The sequence below is a fragment of the Schistocerca americana genome, chromosome 4 (assembly GCF_021461395.2).
Source record: "Schistocerca americana isolate TAMUIC-IGC-003095 chromosome 4, iqSchAmer2.1, whole genome shotgun sequence".
NCBI lineage: Eukaryota > Metazoa > Arthropoda > Insecta > Orthoptera > Acrididae > Schistocerca > Schistocerca americana.
The window spans coordinates 62,826,912-62,847,704 of NC_060122.1; the positions used below are offsets into that span (position 1 = coordinate 62,826,912).

The 20,793-nt window shown below is 44.1% G+C and overlaps 1 pseudogene; it reads left to right on the forward strand.

Moving 5' to 3' along the window:
• Positions 1-4,643: 4,643 nt before the first annotated feature.
• Positions 4,644-20,793, forward strand: part of LOC124613259 — a 133,948-nt pseudogene continuing 117,798 nt past the window's right edge.

A 20,793-nucleotide genomic window follows, 5' to 3' on the forward strand; every position in this document is an offset into this window, starting at 1 on the left:
TACCAAGGACCATACCGAAACGGGACATCATCAGCAGCGTAGAGGAAGCAATCCGGGGCCTACCCAAGGAGGAAGCTGAGCAGATCCGAAGGGAGACCTGCAGGATCATCGACAAGTCACGACTCCCTAAAGCTAACATTACTGCGCAGGAGCGAGAGGCTATCCGCGCACTGAGGGATGATGCTGACATCATGGTCCTCCCAGCAGACAAGGGAAATGCGACGGTGCTGATTCGCACAGTCGACTACCAACAGAAAATCTGCTCTCTGCTGCAAGACCCAGCCTACAGGAAGCTCAACAAGGACCCTACATCGACGATGACCAGGAAAACCGTGGCGCTACTGAAGGACTCAGGTCTACCAGAGGCAGTGCAGAAACGGCTGTATCCCAGAGCGCCAACGACACCGCGCCTGTATGGGTTGCCCAAGATTCACAAAGATGGGGTGCCTCTACGGCCGATTCTGGACACTATCAACTCGCACAGTTATGGACTGGCCAAATACCTGGCGACACTATTGAAACCACTGGTGGGACACTGCAGTCATCACGTGAAAAACTCCGCGGATTTCGTTAGAATACTGAAGGACATCCGAATACAGAGTGATGACCTACTCGTGAGCTTCGACGTCACCTCCTTGTTCACAAAAGTACCGCTACAAGACGCCTTGGCGCTCCTTAATCGGCACTTCGAGCCTGAAACAGTGAAGCTCTTTGAATATGCACTTACGACCACCTACTTCAAGTGCAATGGAGAGCATTATGAACAAGTGGATGGAGTGGCCATGGGATCTCCCCTTGCTCCAGGGATCGCGAATCTTTACATGGAACACTTTGAGGAAGTGGCACTACAAACTGCTCACCGTAAACCCAGGCACTTCTTCCGCTATGTGGACGACACTTTCGTGATTTGGCAGCATGGCAGGCAGGCACTGGAGGAGTTTATGGACCACCTAAACGGCATACATGAGAATATAACCTTCACGATGGAAGTAGAAGAGAATGGCTGTATTCCATTCCTAGACATACTGATCAGGAAGAAAGCGGATGGCACGCTGGGCCATTCAGTATATAGAAAAAAGACACACACAGACCTGTACCTCCATGCAACCAGCTGCCACCATCCGGCGCAACGCCAGTCAGTACTGACCACCTTGGTGCGTAGGGCGCACGTCATTTGTGACAAAGAAAGCCTCTCAGACGAATTACACCACCTAAGAGAGGTTTTTCGGAAAAACGGGTACAGTGAAACACAGATTGGCAGGGCCTTCAAGAGGAGACAGGCTGACAAAGTTCAGGAAGAGGAAGAGGAAGTTAACAAGAGACTCGCCTTTCTTCCATATTTGGGGCCCACATCAGCCAAAATCGGGAGGCTATTAAGAAAATCTAACATAAATACCGTCTTCCGACCACCGCCGAAGACGAAAGAGCTGCTGGGCTCAGCTAAAGACCCACTCAAACTAAACACACCTGGTATATACAACATTGCCTGCGAATGTGGTGTGCAGTACATTGGTCAAACGCAGCGCTGCATCTCAAAAAGGTGCGAGGAACACATCAGGCATGTTCGACTTGGACAGATAGAGAAATCTGCTATAGCTGAACATAGCATCAAAGAAAACCACACCTTTGACTTCGAAAACACCAGGGTGCTATGCCGAGCCGGGAGCTATTGGGATAGCGTCATTAAAGAATCAATAGAAATACGGGTCCACGAGAACCTTGTGAACAGGGACGAAGGCTATCAACTGAGCGCGGCCTGGAATCCAGCATTAGCCGCAATGCGCCAGGAACGCAACAAGAACCGTCCAGGTCACGAGACGCAATCAGAATGCTCTGACGGAGACACGAACGGCGCACCCGCTTCCCCCTCCACCCCGCCCGCCGGCTCCTCTGGACCCAGCCTCCCGCGGCCAGGTGGTGGGGGGCACACCGCAGGTATAAAGGGACCGGCATCCGCAAAGTCTCGGCACTTCGCCAGAAGATGATGAGTATGTCACTCGTCGAAACGTCGCTGTTTGAAGACACCGCCACCCGGCTGGAAGCCCGAGAACTCTTCGCCAGCTGTATACGCCGGGAAAGCATACACTCACATTCTCTGAATCTGTTATTTCTAATATAATCAAGTCCAGAATATTCAGAACCTCGCCTCCAAAAATCGACCTCGATTGCCAACAAGTAGTCTTTTCCCTTTGAGTTAGTTTCCACAACTCTGCACCGTACGTCGTGATACTTTAGACAGTTGGAACAAACTTTTAACAATGACGTGACAGATGATATGTTTTGTTCTGTGCATTATGTCGTTACTACAGAGTGTACCATTTCCAAGTATTATGTTCCACTTGCCCTGAGCAGTTTTACTGTTTATGTCGTAGGTACTTCTACCTTTTGAGACAGAGTCAATCCAAAATATTTGAAGTTAAGACAGCCTTTAACAATGTCAGTACGCGCTCGTATGTCATTAACCGTATTTTCTCGCACCTCTAGATATTCTATTTGAGATACGTTTATGAAGTCTTCCTCTCTTGCGAAACATGTAATTGCCATCTTGGTCATTCTCACTTAGTATCTCGTGGTTGCCGGCAAAAAATGTGGTGAACACGATCTCATTGTCTGTGTGGTACCTACTCGTCCACATTTTCTTTTCCAGGATTTCGTCGCTGTTATGACCTAACGAAACTACATAGGGTGCTGAACTGCTTCTTAAAACTTTTTGTACAGAAGTGAGGCATACATCTTGTCTAAAATGTGTTGCCAGGGCAAGTTGGCATCTTGACTTAGTAGCATGTTAACATAGACCTCTCACTCACATTTTCATCACTTAGGTATCTGCTGGCGGTTTTTAACTACTTTCTGATACATTTCGTTGGAGGTTTACAAAGAGGAATTACAAGAGAAAGACAGAACGAGCAAAGCATACTGCTCGGAACGTATATCATGCCATACGTGCTCACATTATCGACAAAAGAAGTCTAGCCGCCCAGCAGGGGAATTAAACATCCCTGTATGGAGCTTAGCTAGGTATTGCCAAAAAGTCAGAGAATGTGATGCTTCGACTGACGAACTCCTTGACGTTCTAAGTGGATATAAAACTCCTAGGAAGGTATGTTTTAGCATAGTGACATAATTTTTTTTAATTGTTATGTAAACTTTTCCCTGTGAGCCTATTGAACTCTACCTACTTATCATGCCTATCATAATATCAGTTTCGCAACTAACGACATACTTGGTATTATGTGATAAGATTTTCTCTCTTGAACAGGAGTAACAGTTAAGTGAATACCCTAAGGAAGTCTCATATGCTTATTTCGGCTTAAGCCCGAAGGAGGTTAGGAAATTTGCTTTTCAATGCGCCACCAAAAATGAAGTTAGCGTACCACTTTCTTGGGAGGATAATAAAATGGCGGGACCTGACTGGTACAAGTATTTCATGAACAGGCATCAGAGTTTCTCCATCCGAACACCTGAAGCCACAAGCCTAGACAGGGCCACCAGTTTTAATGAAGTAAATGTGAACAATTTCTTCAGTTTGCTTTAAAATATTTAGGATATACTAAAGTTGCAAGCTCAATATATATGGAATATGGATGAAACGGGTAACAGAAACAAGAATAGTAGCACGGAAAGGTTTTAAACAAATTGGAAGGATAACGTCTGCTGAAAGAGGCAGTTTGAAGGTAATGCTATCCCTCCATTCTTCGTATTTCCTAGCGCAAAATACAAACCACATTTTGTTCGAGACGCTCCTGCTGGCTCTGACGGTGACGCCAACAAGTCAGGTTGGATGGTAGAAACAAATTTTATTATGTTCTTCAAGCACTTCATTCACTATTCTACAAGTTAGAAGGATCGACCAACTCTTCTACTGCTTGATAACCACTACTCTCATTTGTCTACTGAAGCACTTGATTTATTGAAAGGAAGTGGGGTGGTTATCCTATCATTTCCCCCACACCGCAGCCATAAATTGCAGCCGCTGGACCGGAGTGTCTTTGGGCGACTTAAAAATTATATCAGTACTGTTTGTGATGCTTGGATGAGTAATTATACTGGCCGAAGGCTTTCAGTTTATGACATATCTAGCATCGTGTACACAGTTTTTCCGCTTGCATCAACCCGATCCAGTATCACCGTAGGGTTTAGAGTATCAAGGACTTGATTTTTTTATCCTGACATCTTTCATGAATTCGACTTTCGGCCATCATCTGTCACCGATCGCCCGCCTCCTCAGTGTAGTCCTTCCTTCTCGTCTTCCAGTGATGCACCTCCTCCAAGCACACCGTCATCGTTCCGAATTATAGCTCCAGAGGAAATTCACCCTTTTGCAAAAGCAGGCCCACGAAAGCTGTCTAACCGTGGCAGCAAAAGGAGACACACTGCTCTCTTGCCAGACACTCCTACCAAAAATGTACTGGAAAAAAGTAAGCAAGTGTCAATTAGTAGACCTATTATAGAGAAGGCAGGAGTAAGGGCTGCAACTCAGAAAAAAAAGGGAAAACGTTCTCAGGGAAATGATTCAGAAATAGCGGAATTTGAAGACGAAACGTCAGATAAATAAGCTACGCTGATTCTGAGGATAGCCTCTATTTCCCACTAAGTACAGACGCTGAAGAGGAATATGAGCCAAAGCCTCCACCATCTCGAGAATGCCCACCAGCACCGACTACTTTAGTAACAGCATGAATGTAGTTGAAGAAGATAATTCAGAGCAGTATCACGTGGAAGACTTCGTGATTGTGAAGTATAGGGCACGTTTGTATCCTGGAAAGATATTTAAAATCGATCGTGATGAAATATTTGTTTCCACAATGGTGAGAGAAAAGAAATTTTGGAGATGGCCTGACGTTCGTGACTCGATCTGATGCAACAGAGGCAAAATTGCGCAAAAACTAAAACCACCAGTTCAAGTCAGCAATCGAACTACTTTCTTGGTGGACATGAAGTTGTGATTCTATATTTTCGGTGCAATTTTTTATTTTATTATAATGTAACTTTTCTATGTTCATTTACTGACTTAATAATGTTTTAATATTGTTGCCATTTTGACAGACACTAACACAAAATGTACTAGCAATTGAGCCGGCCGGAGTGGCCGAGCGGTTCTAGGCGCTACAGTCTGGAACCGCGAGACCGCTACGGTCACAGGTTCGAATCCTGCCTCGGTCATGGATGTTTGTGATGTCCCTAGGCTAGTTAGGTTTAAGTAGTTGTAAGTTCTAGGGGACTGATGACCTCAGCAGTTCAGTCCCATAGTTCTCAGAGCCATTTGAATTTTTTTACTAGCAATTGAAAGATCTAAATGTGAGAAAGTGTCAACACCATTTGTCCTTCATATAGTATTGAAATAAAACTGTCATAGTTACTAACTTGTGTTTATTCCTCAAAACCTGGTAACCATGCCAACTTACCCCAACACACGTGCGATCTTGCCCCACATGTAAGATACAGTGAGTAAACTTTTTTTACGAATCCAGGGAGCAATTATAAGTGACATTTTCATCATTAACTAACAGCCAATGGATACCACTATCTGCAACATATAAGCGGAAATAAGAGAAAAATCGTAAAGTAAAAACTATTACTATTCCAAGGTGCCCCGGTCTCCCCTACATGTGATTTGGAGGACTAGGTTGTGCAAGAGATTGAGATGAACCCTATTACAAGCTCCAGGCAAGTGATCCGGCAACAGGATGCAAGCCGAGGTACTATTGTTGGTGTCCTGCCTGACAACCGCTACTGTCCCTGTCGCCTGCAATCCCATGGAGGCTACTTTGAACATCTGTTGTGACGTGGATGCGAAACAGCTCTGTATTGTATTACGGGACGATCTGTTGCCATTGCTCGCACGCCGTTCATTTCCGAACCTTGTTCACAGAAGCTTCCTACCTCCGTTTCCAGTCACCAAGTCGTCCCTGCAGTTTGTCGGTTTTATTAATGTTCTCCCTGTACAGGGCTATTACAAATGATTGAAGCGATTTCATAAATTCACTGTAGCTCCATTCATTGACATATGGTGACGACACACTACAGATACGTAGAAAAACTCATAAAGTTTTGTTCGGCTGAAGCCGCATTTCAGGTTTCTGCCGTTAGAGCGCTCGAGAGCGCAGTGAGACAAAATGGCGACAGGAGCCGAGAAAGCGTATGTCGTGCTTGAAATGCACTCACATCAGTCAGTCATAACAGTGCAACGACACTTCAGGACGAAGTTCAACAAAGATCCACCAACTGCTAACTCCATTCGGCGATGGTATGCGCAGTTTAAAGCTTCTGGATGCCTCTGTAAGGGGAAATCAACGGGACGCCTGCAGTGAGCGAAGAAACGGTTGAACGCGTGCGGGCAAGTTTCACGCGTAGCCCGCGGAAAATTGGCTCATGCCACAACTGGAGACCGACAGCGCCGACTTCATCTATCAACAGGATGGTGCTCCACCGCACTTCCATGATGATGTTCGGCATTTCTTAAACAGTAGATTGGAAAACCGATGGATCGGTCGTGGTGGCGATCATGATCAGCAATTCATGTCATGGCCTCCACGCTCTCCCGACTTAACCCCATGCGATTTCTTTCTGTGGGGTTATGTGAAAGATTCAGTGTTTAAACCTCCCCTACCAAGAAACGTGCCAGAACTGCGAGCTCGCATCAACGATGCTTTCGAACTTATTGATGGGGACATGCTGTGCCGAGTGTGGGAGGAACTTGATTATCGGCTTGATGTCTGCCGAATCACTAAAGGGGCACATATCGAACATTTGTGAATGGCTAAAAAAACTTTTTGAGTTTTTGTATGTGTGAGCAAAGCATTTTGAAAATATCTCAAATAATAAAGTTATTGTAGAGCTGTGAAATCGCTTCAATCATTTGTAATAACCCTGTGTAATCGTACTGTATACGTGTGCCACAGTATTACAAAGTTAGCAGTCCTAGTGCAAAGTAAAGGGACAGTGAAGGAACGGTTTCACACATTGGACCCTCCCACGCGGAGCAGCTGTTGGTGGTCCCCCGGATTATCCGCCCCCTAGTACCCAGAGCGTTGTCCGTCAGTGGCGACAAGTTTACGGACGGCCCGCCCACCACAAATATTTGACCCCCGCTAACGCAAATTTCACGTCAGGCTCCCGGTGCACCATCATCGCTATGTTATGCCACCCTCTGCGACAGGCTGTTCCAGCCCACACCATGTCGGGCCGGCCACTGTGTTCCGATGAACTGCGGGGAGGAAACCTTCTGCAGTACCAAATAGAGGAGAATTCAACAGTTCTCCGATGTGAACAAGAGATATGTGAAACTGTGAAACAACAAAAGTTACTACATGCAGTTGTCAGTTGTCGCTTGTTTTGTTACTGATAAATGATTTTGTCAACCAACTTACAGCTTTCAAAGTAACGTTCTTGAATTTTGATGTGCATGCCAAGGTATTCACGGCTTGTTTACGTAGTAATTACTCCCGGTGTATGAACCACATCCGCATCATTCCAGGACGGACATTCCCTCCTCCGGTCTTAATACTGTTACGTTCTATATATCATTTTACGCCTTAAAGAGTACATCATTTTTTAAGTGTTACCGAACAGCTTTCCGAAACTTTTGATCTTTTTATAAGGCAAGAAAACGCGCTCGGCATTTATTTAGAAGAGTGGTAAACATGTTTACTTGACGCACACTCCAGTGACAGACATGTATGAGTCATAAGGCGCTGAAACATTCATTACAGTTGACATAAGTAGCAATATGTCATTACTGTTCTTAGACTACAGTTTCCAACTCTTGTTGCTTGAAAAATGGCATTCTTTCTCTTTGCAAAAATCGTTTACTACTATCAGGTGGGGTATCCACTGAGATAAGAGATTGGTTCGACTTTTTTAATAAACTCTCTTTTGTCATCATATATATATAGTTTCATGCGTGCTTCTAAAGAAGTGACCATGTGTGTACAGTGTAGTAGTTATTATTTTTGTGTGCAATGTAATAGTTAACATAAATAATGATTTTGTTTTTCTTGTTGTTATGGTTTACTGGAAGCGAGGTGTAGCAAACGTAATGCAGTGAGTGCTCAGCTACGATCTACTCTCTTCTGCAAGGAGGAAGTCAGTACCAAGACTAAGTTATCTGTGCACCGTTTAATCTTTCGACCAACTTTGCTATATGGGAGGTTGAGGTTACAGATATGAAAGTAGCTAGGATGATTGTAGGTGCTAGTAGATGGGAACAATGGCAGGAGGGTGTCCACAACGAGGAAATCAAAGAAAAACTGGGAATGAACTCTATAGATGTAGCAGTCAGGGCGAACAGGCTTAGATGGTGGGGTCATGTTACACGCATGGGAGAAGCAATGTTAACCAAGAGACTCATGGGTTCAGCAATAGAGGGTAGGAGGAGTAGGGGTAGACCAAGGAGAAGGTACCTGGATTCGGTTAAGAATGATTTTGAAGTAATAGGCTTAACATCGGAAGAGGCACCAATATTAGCACTGAATAGGGAATCATGGAGGAATTTTATAAGGGGGACTATGCTCCAGACTGAACGCTGAAAGGCATAATCAGTCTTAAATGATGATGATGATGCTGTTATGGTCTTCAATCTGAAGTCTGATTTACTGCGCCTCTAGGGGGAAATGTATCCTGCGAAAATCGCTCTTCATCTCGACTTAACTACAGCTCTCTACATCCATTTGAACTTGCTTTATTTACTGAATCTTTGATCTCCCGTACACAGTTTGTACCATTTAAAGTTTCCTCAACGTCGTCGTTAATTATTACTTGATAGCTCAGCACGAATTCTGTCATCCCACCCCCTCTTTTGGTAACATTGTGCCAAAATTTATTTTGCCGTGACTGAAATTCTTTGCTCTAATATGAATATCAGATGTTCAGTATTCTTCTGAAACACCTTTTGTATAAAGCTTCTGCTCTCTTCTTGTGTAGACTTCCTATTATCCGCGTTTCACTACCATTTTAGGCCGCATTTGAGATAAATACTTCCGGAAAAGTCTTTGAAAGACCTAAATTTAAATTGAGTTATACAAATAACTCTCTTCCGGAAGGAAGTCTCTTACTGGTTCCTTTCTAAGTTTTGTATCCGTTCAACTTCCGTCGTCGGTATTTAGCTGCCAATATACCTTTCATGTCTGCAGCGTTCAGCGACTCATGTCCTAATCAAATTCCCTTAGTATCATCTGAATTTATAACAACAGACTCTATTACTGTTGTCTAACTTTTATTGATTTTCATCTTATAGTACCTTTTGAACACTATATAAGTTTCATCTTTTACCCTCATTAACAGTGCCATCAGCAAACCTCACAGTCTTTGTTTCTTAACCCTGCACTTCAACCCATTTACGAAGTTCCCTTCTAGTATCCCTTACTATTTGGTTTATGTGCAGACTATAACGAGGTACTGTGTACACCCCCTTCCCAGCTATTGCCACTATTCCTTGTCGTTCGGCTTTCGAAATTGCTGTCGCTTTTCTCTAGAAGTATCAGATAACCTTTCACTCCCTTTTCTCCTACATCCGATAACACCAGAATTTCTAATAATGGGACTGAGAGTGACATCTCACCTTAAATGGGGATAGAAACAAAATAATGTGCTGGGAAAACATTTCAGGTTTCTGATAATGTTGAGAATTAAAAAGGCCGGTAGCAAGACGTAAATAGCTGCTCGAAGATAAAATAGATTTTTTTTTTATTGCTGTGATGAATCTACGGAAAACTGGTGCATCTGCAAATGAGACCATATACCATATCACTACACTGCCAATTTATTATTTAGGCTCTAGTGTTTCAAATTCTATAGAAATTAGTCTGAAGAAATTCGAAGCATAGTAAAAGTCAGGGGATGTAACTGAAATTCGTGAGGCAGACAAGGCTAAGTTCCCACGAAATGCAGGCTTGGAAATTTAGTAGTATCGGAATTCGGAATTAAGCCTGCTGTCTGTAAACTATCATGTATTACACAGAAAAAGCACATTGAAATGTTAAGTGATATTTCAGCGTCTACGGAGCCATTCATACAAGAAAATGTGATCACACGATGCTATGGAAAATACATTCACATTTCTGGGAATTTTTCTTCCCCATGTGCGAAATGGTCTGAAGGATTCCGCAGAATCGTAATAAATGTTCTGCTAAACATACAGCGCCTTTTCGTATAAATTTCTGCCATGTAGTGAGTGACCTTGCAAGAACCGCATCTGCACTTGTACTGAACTCCCAGAAATGTCACAGTTTAGCTAGCGAATGCGTAGAGGATGTTATGTGAGTCGTGTAGTATGACTGGCTGTGGTTTTCCATCCGAGTTTTGCGGAGATTATAGACAATCCGACCTTGAATTAATGTAGTGAGTCAGCGTGTAGGATTCTTTCTAACTATTTTGCCGAGGGGCTCTCAAAGTTTATGTCCCTCGCAGAAGTAGTGCAGCTCTACTTCCTGTGATTCTAAGTGATTTATGTGATGAAGGGGGAAGCTATATTATTCGATATAACATTCAAACGTGATGCCATAATGATATATTTATTTACTAAACACCATAACTAATGATATCCAAAAAATTGATAGTGATCAACTGAATGTTAATAACTTCCAGGGAGTTTGGTCTTGCAACAGAACTACATCGGAAGGCAACCTATCGGCGGGCAGCCTGTACCTATTATTTACAATCGTGATATTTCGTAGGCGTTCTTATATTTTCATTAGCTTAAACATTATTCATTTATTTACTAACAAGATCGGTTTCTCGTGTTGTAATATTGTTATAAAAAGTTCTTATGAGTTATAGGCTTGTCGAAATATCTCTATTGGAAAAAGATACTTTTTATTTCGAAATATTTACTAAGCAAGATTAGTTGCTTAGCGCCAAAATAACTGTGCTCACCCTACGTACGTCGCTGCTGACATAATGACAGTTCTTATGTCCAGCCACAGCGCCTCACACCACTGTCTGCTTGGCAACTCCATGTGGTCCACCGGAACCTTCAGCCAGCGTGCAACTCAAATCTTTTTGATGACTGTGTTCGTTCTTTACTAACTGAATGCTACACGACGTCTGCAGAAGCGATACGAAATTGTAAATGTGGAAAATAAGGAAATAAAATGTGACTTGAAGGCAAGGAGTACGTTACAACCTGTGAGACTTATAACACGCCGGCAGTTTATATACATTATATCGTACAGTTTAGCACACGAGGACGTGTTTCCATTGGACAGATCACTACGCAGATGTGCCCCTTAGCTCCGTGGTGTTAATGAAGCTTCAAATTGGATTCCTCTCGCAGTTATAGAGGTCTTAAGGAGTAGTAATGTTAGGGTATCACGCAGTACAATTTGTGTTTTGGGAAAGCCTCTGGCCTCCAATTTGGTGTTATAATCATACACAAATATTGATACACCTGCACTCATTTAACAGCGACGCGTAAGTCATTTCTAACTACAGCACGCTCTCACAGGATAATGGCAGCAATTATCGTTTCTGTTGTATTACGATTGGTGCATAACAATGCGCTCGGAGGTAAACCGGTTTCGAAAGTGTCTCTCTGTTCCTCTTTCGCCTCAAGGTGAGGACTCTTGTAAACAGGAGTATTTCTTTTCTAATTTTGAGTAATAGGTATTGTGAAAAGAAATATTTGAAATTAACACCGATATAAATATACTGACGAATAAAATACTCAACACCAACAAGTAATGTTGATGTGGAGTAATGAAATATCGGGAACACGTTTGTCTCGGTAACATATTAACGTTGTAAGCACGAGCAGAGCCAATGGAAATGTAAAATGTTGATAACCGCCAGAATGTCGAATGCGAGCATACAGACGTGCATGTGTTGTGCCATACAGGTGCCAGACGTCAGTGTCTGGGATAGGCGTCGCACTTGTTCGGTCAATACATGGACGGTTAATGGTGGTTGCGGATAATGCAGGAGTTGTCAGATCATGTCCCATACGTGCTCGATTGGAGACACCTGTGGTAATCGAGCATACCAAGGCAACTGTCGACACTCGGCAGAGAGTGTTGGGTTAACGATAGCAGCATGTGGCCGAGAGCAGTTCTGTTGAAAAACCTGTAGTCTGTAATGCTGTTCATAAATGGCAGCACAAGAGGTCGACTCATCAAACTGAAGAACAAATTTGACGGCAGGGTGGGTGTGATAACCACGAAAGTTATCCTGTTGTCATATGAAATCGTACCGCAAACCATAGCTTCAGACGTAGGTTCAGTGGATTAGGCTGCAGACAGGTTGGTTGTACGTGCCCAGCCTCATTCTGACCAACTCACGACCATAATTGGCACCGAGACAGTCCGGCTTGCATCAGAAAACACAACAGACCTCCGCTCCACTGGCCAATGAACTCTTGCTTGACACCACTAACGTAGCAAATGGTGACGTGTTTCGGTGTCTGTGGAATACAACCTGCAGAACGTCTGGCTATCTGTGAAGCAACCGATTTGTAACAGTTCGTTGTGTCACAGTGGGTCCTATTCTTGCTCGAATTAATGCTGCGGATGCTGTACGATCCGCTAGAGCTATACGCCGAACATTGCGGTCATCTCTTTCGTTAGTGCCATCCAGAACCCACTCGTCTTGCAATCGTACATTCTCATGACCACCGCTGCCAGCAGTCATGTAAGGGGGCTACATTCTTGCCAAGTCTTTCTGCGGAAGGAATATCGAGCTTCAAAAATGGTTCAAATGGCTCTGAGCACTATGCGACTTAACTTCTGAGGTCATAAGTCGCCTAGAACTTAGAACTAATTAAACCTAACTAACCTAAGGACATCACACACATCCATGCCCGAGGCAGGATTCGAACCTGCGACCGTAGCGGTCGCTCGGTTCCAGACTGTAGCGCCTAGAACCGCACGGCCACTCTGGCCGGCCGAATATCGAGCTTCTCATAGCCTTATTACACGACCTCCTTCAGACTCAGTGTGCTGTTGTTAACGGCGTCTTTGCCACCTTAAAGGCATTCTTGACTGACACACACAGTGGTTAAGGTTACTTCAAGCCACACCACAAGTTGGGAAACGGGGCCAAATTTCTAGCAGTTTACTGCTGAGTTGAGATTTTCACAAATGTTTTATTCGTATCTTACAGAAACTAGCAGTACGGGAATAAACAGCCTTTTAAACACGCCGCTAGCAGCAATCAAGTAATTTATAGCAATACAACAATTTGAATTTTTATTTAAAAAAATACAAAAGCTAGCAGTATGGCAATAAACTACCTTTTAAAACACACCGCTAACAGCGATCAAAGTAATTTATAGCAATACAACAATTTAAAAAATTTAAAGAACATTAGTAAACAGGCTACTAAAGTAAATACAGAACTTCGTTAATAAGGTACGGTGAGGTCGTGAAGCTACCAACAACGCCATTAAAAAAATTAAACAGGTCTCAGCAAACAGACTATTAATGGCAATAAAATGAATTTACAAACTTGGAGGAATTTAAAAAACTTTTAAACAAAAGTGTCGTGGAATATCATTAGAACATAACAGATATGACGGACCCGTGTAAGGCAGCCACAAATCACCCACTCAGGGATGCTCAGGCTAGACAGAATACTGACCAATTTAAATACGCCCGTAAACACAATTGCCACTCTCAGGCTGGTCACTGCACCGACTTTTAGCCAGCGAAAACTTGTTATAAGATGGCTTAACTTGCTGACTGAATTAGAGCTAACCTCGTGAAAGGAAACATTACACCACACAGTCCTGAATGAGCGACCACATGATCAACCAACAAGAAGCATGAATTTACTCATACCCACGACAGAATGGCGGAAAAATTAAACTGCCAGAACTACACCTCCCATTAGACAGTAACGAGAGGAGGAGGAAAGATCGCTATCTTCAATTACATCGGTGCCAGGGACAGGAAACCCGGTCGCCGGAGGCCACAAGGCAGAAGAGACGCTGGTTACACAAAATTATTACTTAATGATTAAACCTTCCACGAACTTAACTTGCAATTATGCTCGAACAGGCAGTACACGACCTCCGATGGCAAGGATCCACACATCCGACCGCGCACGCGTCGCCAGCGTACCCAACACGCCACGGTCACGCGACAACACGCTCTGTTACCGGAGTTCGTGTCGTCTCTACAGCGTTCACGGGTAGTGACAGCTCCTTCATGTTAGGTGTCTCCTTTTGAACTCCAGTGTTGAAACGGAGGATTTAAAGAAGCTTGTTAACGTCCCACCAAGGCGAAATGAACAGGAACTACTCGTGGGGCGATTCTGTATACAACCAACACGCGGGGAGCTCTTCCGCCAACTCGACCCGCTCGTTACACACAACCGACATACATCACGTGGCGACTCGGTACAACCGACCACGCCTGCTTCGCGCTGGAGAGCCACACTGCCCTCCCGTGTCCACCACACTCTCTGGGCGCAACACACCTACTTCCGTGTCACCACAACCGGTCAAAGATTTCACTTCCCCCATAGCAGTTTCCCTGAAGCTAAAACGCAGATATCGATAGCAGAGGGAAAAGACAACCAAGCAGCCACTTAATGACAGACAACATATCAAACAAACATGTCAGGGGAAGAAAAGGAAAACCAATGCAGTATAAACACAAGGTGTAGCACGAGTCGATACACATCTCATTGACTAAACTCAGCTCATCATGTCCAATATCAGAGGTACCTAACACTCACGATCGTAGCTACGTGTATTTTAAGCAAGCCTGACTTGCATCTCCATAGACGCACTAATAGCCCCAAGTTGTGCAACTGTCGCTAAGTTTGAGCAGAAGATATCTTTCAGATGTAGAAACACCCCTGACAACTTTCTTTGTCTCACAGAACTCCTTCTTGGGATTTTTCTTTCCAGTAGTGTATATTTGAGACACCGTTGCACAAGTATTCCGTGGCGAGGCGTCCATTAGGGCTCTACGGCTGAGCCTACCCTAAACATTTCAAAATAATTGGTCCAAACTGGTTTTAATCCGATGTGATCAAGTACCCTCGTAAATTTCTTCAAATATTTTACGTTTGGTTTTCGTATATCTACCAGCCAGTCTCACTCCTTTCTAGCTTTGCGACCAATAGCAACTGGGAATTCCGTGCTTGTGACGAGCATGAGCAGTAAGCCCGCTTCTTTCGCGTGGTGAACTTGGGTCGCTATCATTCAGCTAACAGATAGCGCTACTTCGCATCGTCTAACAAGCTAGCTGTATGCCAGGCAGAATGAAAAACCATTAAATCTTAATTTGTTTGTTTGAAATACAAAGAGCATGAAGACGTTTATAATTCATAGAAATTAAATGCGTCATTGGACGTTGTTGCAAGATGACAGGAAATAGCCTTTGTATTTTCATTGTTCCCCAGATTAAAATTTAGTAGCCTTATTTATTTCAAATGTTGGCAGTTCCTTAGCTTGTCTATAGATTTTCATACCAATAGTATTAGGCGTGCTTTTGGTGGAACCTGGAACATGAATTTTGTAGTTAAAATGTAGTAAGCAGTGGCAGTGATTAACTGATTAGTAAAGTATATTTCAGTGCGCCCTATCACGTGTGAGGATTCATCGTTCAGTTTGTCTTGTTATTGTGTTGTCGAAAGGCAAACTGCAAGTTGTCTGATATTTAAACACAGGGTTATTACAAAAGATTGAAGCGATTTCACAGCTCTACAATAACTTTATTATTTGAGATATTTTCACAATGCTTTGCACACACATACAAAAACTCAAAAAGTTTTTTTAGGCATTCATAAATGTTCGATATGTGCCCCTTTACTGATTCAGCAGACATCAAGCCGATAATCAAGTTCCTCCCACACTCGGTGCAGCATGTCCCCATCAATGAGTTCGAATGCATCGTTGATGCAAGCTCGCAGTTCTGACACGTTCCTTGGTAGAGGAGGTTTAAACACTGAATCTTTCACATAACACCACAGAAAGAAATCGCATAGGGTTAAGTCGGGAGAGCGTGGAGGCCATGACATGAATTGCTGACCATGATCTCCACCACGACCGATCCATCGGTTTTCCAATATCCTGTTTAAGAAATGCAGAACATTATGATGGAAGTGCGGTGGAGCACCATCCTGTTGAAAGATGAAGTCGGCGCTGTCGGTCTCCAGTTGTGGCATGAGCCAATTTTCCAGCATGTCCAGATACACGTGTCCTGTGACGTTTTTCTCGCAGAAGAAAAAGGGGCCGTAAACTTTAAACTGTGAGATTGCACAAAACACGTTAACTTTTGGTGAACTGCGAATTTGCTGCACGCATGCGTGAGGATTCTCTACCGCCCAGATTCGCACATTGTGTCTGTTCATTTCACCATTAAGAGAAAATGTTGCTTCGTCACTGAAAACAAGTTTCGCACTGAACGCATCCTCTTCCATGAGCTGTTGCAACCGCGCCGAAAATTCAAAGCGTTTGACTTTGTCATCGGGTGTCAGGGCTTGTAGCAATTGTAAACGGTAAGACTTCTGCTTTAGCCTTTTCCGTAAGATTTTCCAAACCGTCGGCTGTGGTACGTTTAGCTCCCTGCTTGCTTTATTCGTCGACTTCCGCGGGCTACGCGTGAAACTTGCCCGCACGCGTTCAACCGTTTCTTCGCTCACTGCAGGCCGACCCGTTGATTTCCCCTTACAGAGGCATCCAGAAGCCTTAAACTGCGCATACCATCGCCGAATGGAGTTAGCAGTTGGTGGATCTTTGTTGAACTTCGTCCTGAAGTGTCTTTGCACTGTTATGACTGACTGATGTGAGTGCATTTCAAGCACGACATACGCTTTCTCGGCTGCTGTCGCCATTTTGTCTCACTGCGCTCTCGAGCGCTCTAACGGCAGAAACCTGAAGTGCGGCTTCAGCCGAACAAAACTTTATGAGTTTTTCTACGTATCTGTAGTGTGTCGTGACCATATGTCAATAAATGGAGCTACAGTGAATTTATGAAATCGCTTCAATCATTTGTAATAGCCCTGTAATTGTCTTGTAACGCATGGTATTGCCGACTGCCTCAAATTGCCAGGGACGCGTTAATTTCATCACAAGATCCACGTAACTTTTAACTGAAAAACATGCAGTCATCTCTCGTCTTTCTTTGGAAGGTAATTTCCTGGTGAAAGAACGAAAGCCGACGCCAAGTCTGTCTGTCTTGTAGAAATTCGTAAGATATTTCCAAACGCAATGGTACAACTGAAAATCGCGCTTTTTTTTTACTATGTATTATTTGCAATGGGTGAAGACGGTTTTGAATGACGTCAGTGGGGAGTAGGCGAAGAGAGTCCTCAAAATATCCTTCCGAAAGCTAAAAAGCATTAAAGTTCCATTTCACATATCACAGCAGCTATTAAATACGGCCAGCTAGGTACAGTAAAAACTGATCATGCTCTTTCAGCAACAGCACGCATGGAAGCTTTGAAACATAACGAGAAGGTTGATTGTAACGGAAGTACAGTGAAGATACTTATTTCGACTACCTGCGTTTTAGCACGGCAAGACTGGGGAAGGGCTCAGACACGGCCAACCGATTCGGCTCAAATCTGGCAGGTCGCTTGTGTACAACCTAAAACGAAGGAATCTAAGACATTTTGGGTCAACACCCCCGCGTTTTTGAGGAAATCACCCCTAAAGGTTATGACGAGCAATCGACTCAAAATTGGCGGGATCGATAGATAACTGTAAATAGAGCATTTTTCATAATCAGGTATGGGGTTCGAAAACGCATACTTTTCCAGAAATCGAGGTAAGAAACTTTTACAGCTGCTCCTTCTGTACCCACACGGTAAACGCTTTTCGCCGACTGCTAGCGGGCACGGTAGCTCAGCGTGTTCGGTCAGAGGGTAGTGTTCCCTCTGAAATAATAATAATAAAAAAAAGAAACTGAGTTAACAGATGAACAACGAACTTAAATGGATGTCTTACGACGTCCGCCCCGAGCAGATGCAACGAACAAAAGCGAACAAAATGAAAAATTAAAAAAAAAAAAAACTGCACCGATAGCGCAACGGCTAAGGTAACTGGCTGGGACTCGAAGAACCCGTGTTCGAATCTCGAGTAAACCTAGCGGATGTTATTGTTTTCGTTTGTATTTTTCCATATCTCAATTGATAGGTATAGGAGGGTTAGTAAGGTAAGTAAATCAATAAGGAATGGTAACAATAAGGTAGGCAAATAAATTTCTCAAACCTCTTGGGATAGTAAACAGTTAAAATGTTGAAACTTCCTGGCAGATTAAAACTGTGTGCCGGACCGAGACTCGAACTTGGGACCTTTGCCTTTCGCGGACAAGTGCTCTGCCAACTGAGCTACCCAAGCACGATTCACGCCCCGTCCTCACATCCCCCAGGCTGAGGCTAAGCCATGTCTCCGCAATATCCTTTATTTCAGGGGTGCTAGTTCTGCAAGGTTCGCAGGAGAGCTTCTGTAAAGTTTGGAAGGTAGGAGGCAAGGTACTGGCAGAAGTAAGAGCTGTGAGGACGGGACGTGAGTCGTGCTTGGGTAGCTCAGTTGATTGCTGTTGGCTCTATATCATTACCGCGCGACTGCTACGGTCGCAGGTTCGAATCCTGCCTCGGGCATGGATGTGTGTGATGTCCTTAGGTTAGTTAGGTTTAAGTAGTTCTAAGTTCTAGGGGACTGATGACCACAGCTGTTAAGTCCCATAGCGCTCAGAGCCATTTGAACCATCCCCCCTCAAAGTTGGAGTGTACCATGCCTACCTGTCACATGATGCAACACCCTTATCCAAGTTCTCATGCATCGACCAAAAACAAACACAATTTTTTTTTTTTTTAGGAAGAAGACAGAATATGTTACATTTTGTTGTATTTAATGTTTTTCTTTTTTAATATTTTTTTTTTGTTTAACTAACAGTCATTTGTATATTTTTAAATGGTACCTTGAAGAACTTTTGCATAGTGAATATATATGTACTTTTAGTTTGTTCAATACACATTTTTAAACAAAAACAAAAACAAAACAAAAAAAAGGAAAACAGGATATGTTCTAATTTGTTGTATTTCATGTTATTCTAATAATTTGTTTACCTAACACTCATTTGTATATGTTTAACTGGTACCTTGAAGAACTTTTGCTTTGTGTATATATATATGTACTCTCCGTTTGTTCAATAATAAAGAATACAAAAACAAAAAAAAAGGGCGCCAGCTTTACCGGCACTCGGTACCCCTGACGAAAAATAAAAAAAAAATAAAAAAAAAGTTGGTAGAGCACTTGCCCGCGAAAGGCAAAGGTCCCGAGTTCGAGTCTCGGTCCAGCACACAGTTTTAATCTGCCAGGAAGTTTCATATTAGCGCACACTCCGCTGTAGAGTGAAAATTTCATTCTAGAAACTAAAATGTTGCTCCAGATCACTTTACAATGGCTCTTCCAGTCACTGTTACGTGTCCTCACTTTTCTTCGAACAACTAGATGATGGTATTTGTCATATAAACATCCGAAACAGATATACTCACGGCACCAAGAACATCTAATGAATGCAATCTTCCGACAGCTACACTGTTCCTTTCGAATAGTCGGAGGAAAACGAACTTGGTTTACATTTAAAAATACACTCCTGGAAATTGAAATAAGAACACCGTGAATTCATTGTCCCAGGAAGGGGAAACTTTATTGACACATTCCTGGGGTCAGATACATCACATGATCACACTGACAGAACCACAGGCACATAGACACAGGCAACAGAGCATGCACAATGTCGGCACTAGTACAGTGTATATCCACCTTTCGCAGCAATGCAGGCTGCTATTCTCCCATGGAGACGATCGTAGAGATGCTGGATGTAGTCCTGTGGAACGGCTTGCCATGCCATTTCCACCTGGCGCCTCAGTTGGACCAGCGTTCGTGCTGGACGTGCAGACCGCGTGAGACGACGCTTCATCCAGTCCCAAACATGCTCAATGGGGGACAGATCCGGAGATCTTGCTGGCCAGGGTAGTTGACTTACACCTTCTAGAGCACGTTGGGTGGCACGGGATACATGCGGACGTGCATTGTCCTGTTGGAACAGCAAGTTCCCTTGCCGGTCTAGGAATGGTAGAATGATGGGTTCGATGACGGTTTGGATGTACCGTGCACTATTCAGTGTCCCCTCGACGATCACCAGTGGTGTACGGCCAGTGTAGGAGATCGCTCCCCACACCATGATGCCGGGTGTTGGCCCTGTGTGCCTCGGTCGTATGCAGTCCTGATTGTGGCGCTCACCTGCACGGCGCCAAACACGCATACGACCATCATTGGCACCAAGGCAGAAGCGACTCTCATCGCTGAAGACGACACGTCTCCATTCGTCCCTCCATTCACGCCTGTCGCGACACCACTGGAGGCGGGCTGCACGATGGTGGGGCGTGAGCGGAAGACGGCCTAACGGTGTGCGGGACCGTAGCCCAGCTTCATGGAGACGGTTGCGCATGGTCCTCGCCGATACCCCAGTAGCAACAGTGTCCCTAATTTGCTGGGAAGTGGCTGTGCGGTCCCCTATGGCACTGCGTAGGATCCTACGGTCTTGGCGTGCATCCGTGCGTCGTTGCGGTCCGGTCCCAGGTCGACGGGCACGTGCACCTTCCGCCGACCACTGGCGACAACATCGATGTACTGTGGAGACCTCGCGCCCCACGTGTTGAGCAATTCGGCGGTACGTCCACCCGGCCTCCCGCATGCCCACTATACGCCCTCGCTCAAAGTCCGTCAACTGGACATACGGTTCACGTCCACGCTTTCGCGGCATGCTACCAGTGTTAAAGACTGCGATGGAGCTCCGTATGCCACGGCAAACTGGCTGACACTGAAGGTGGCGGTGCACA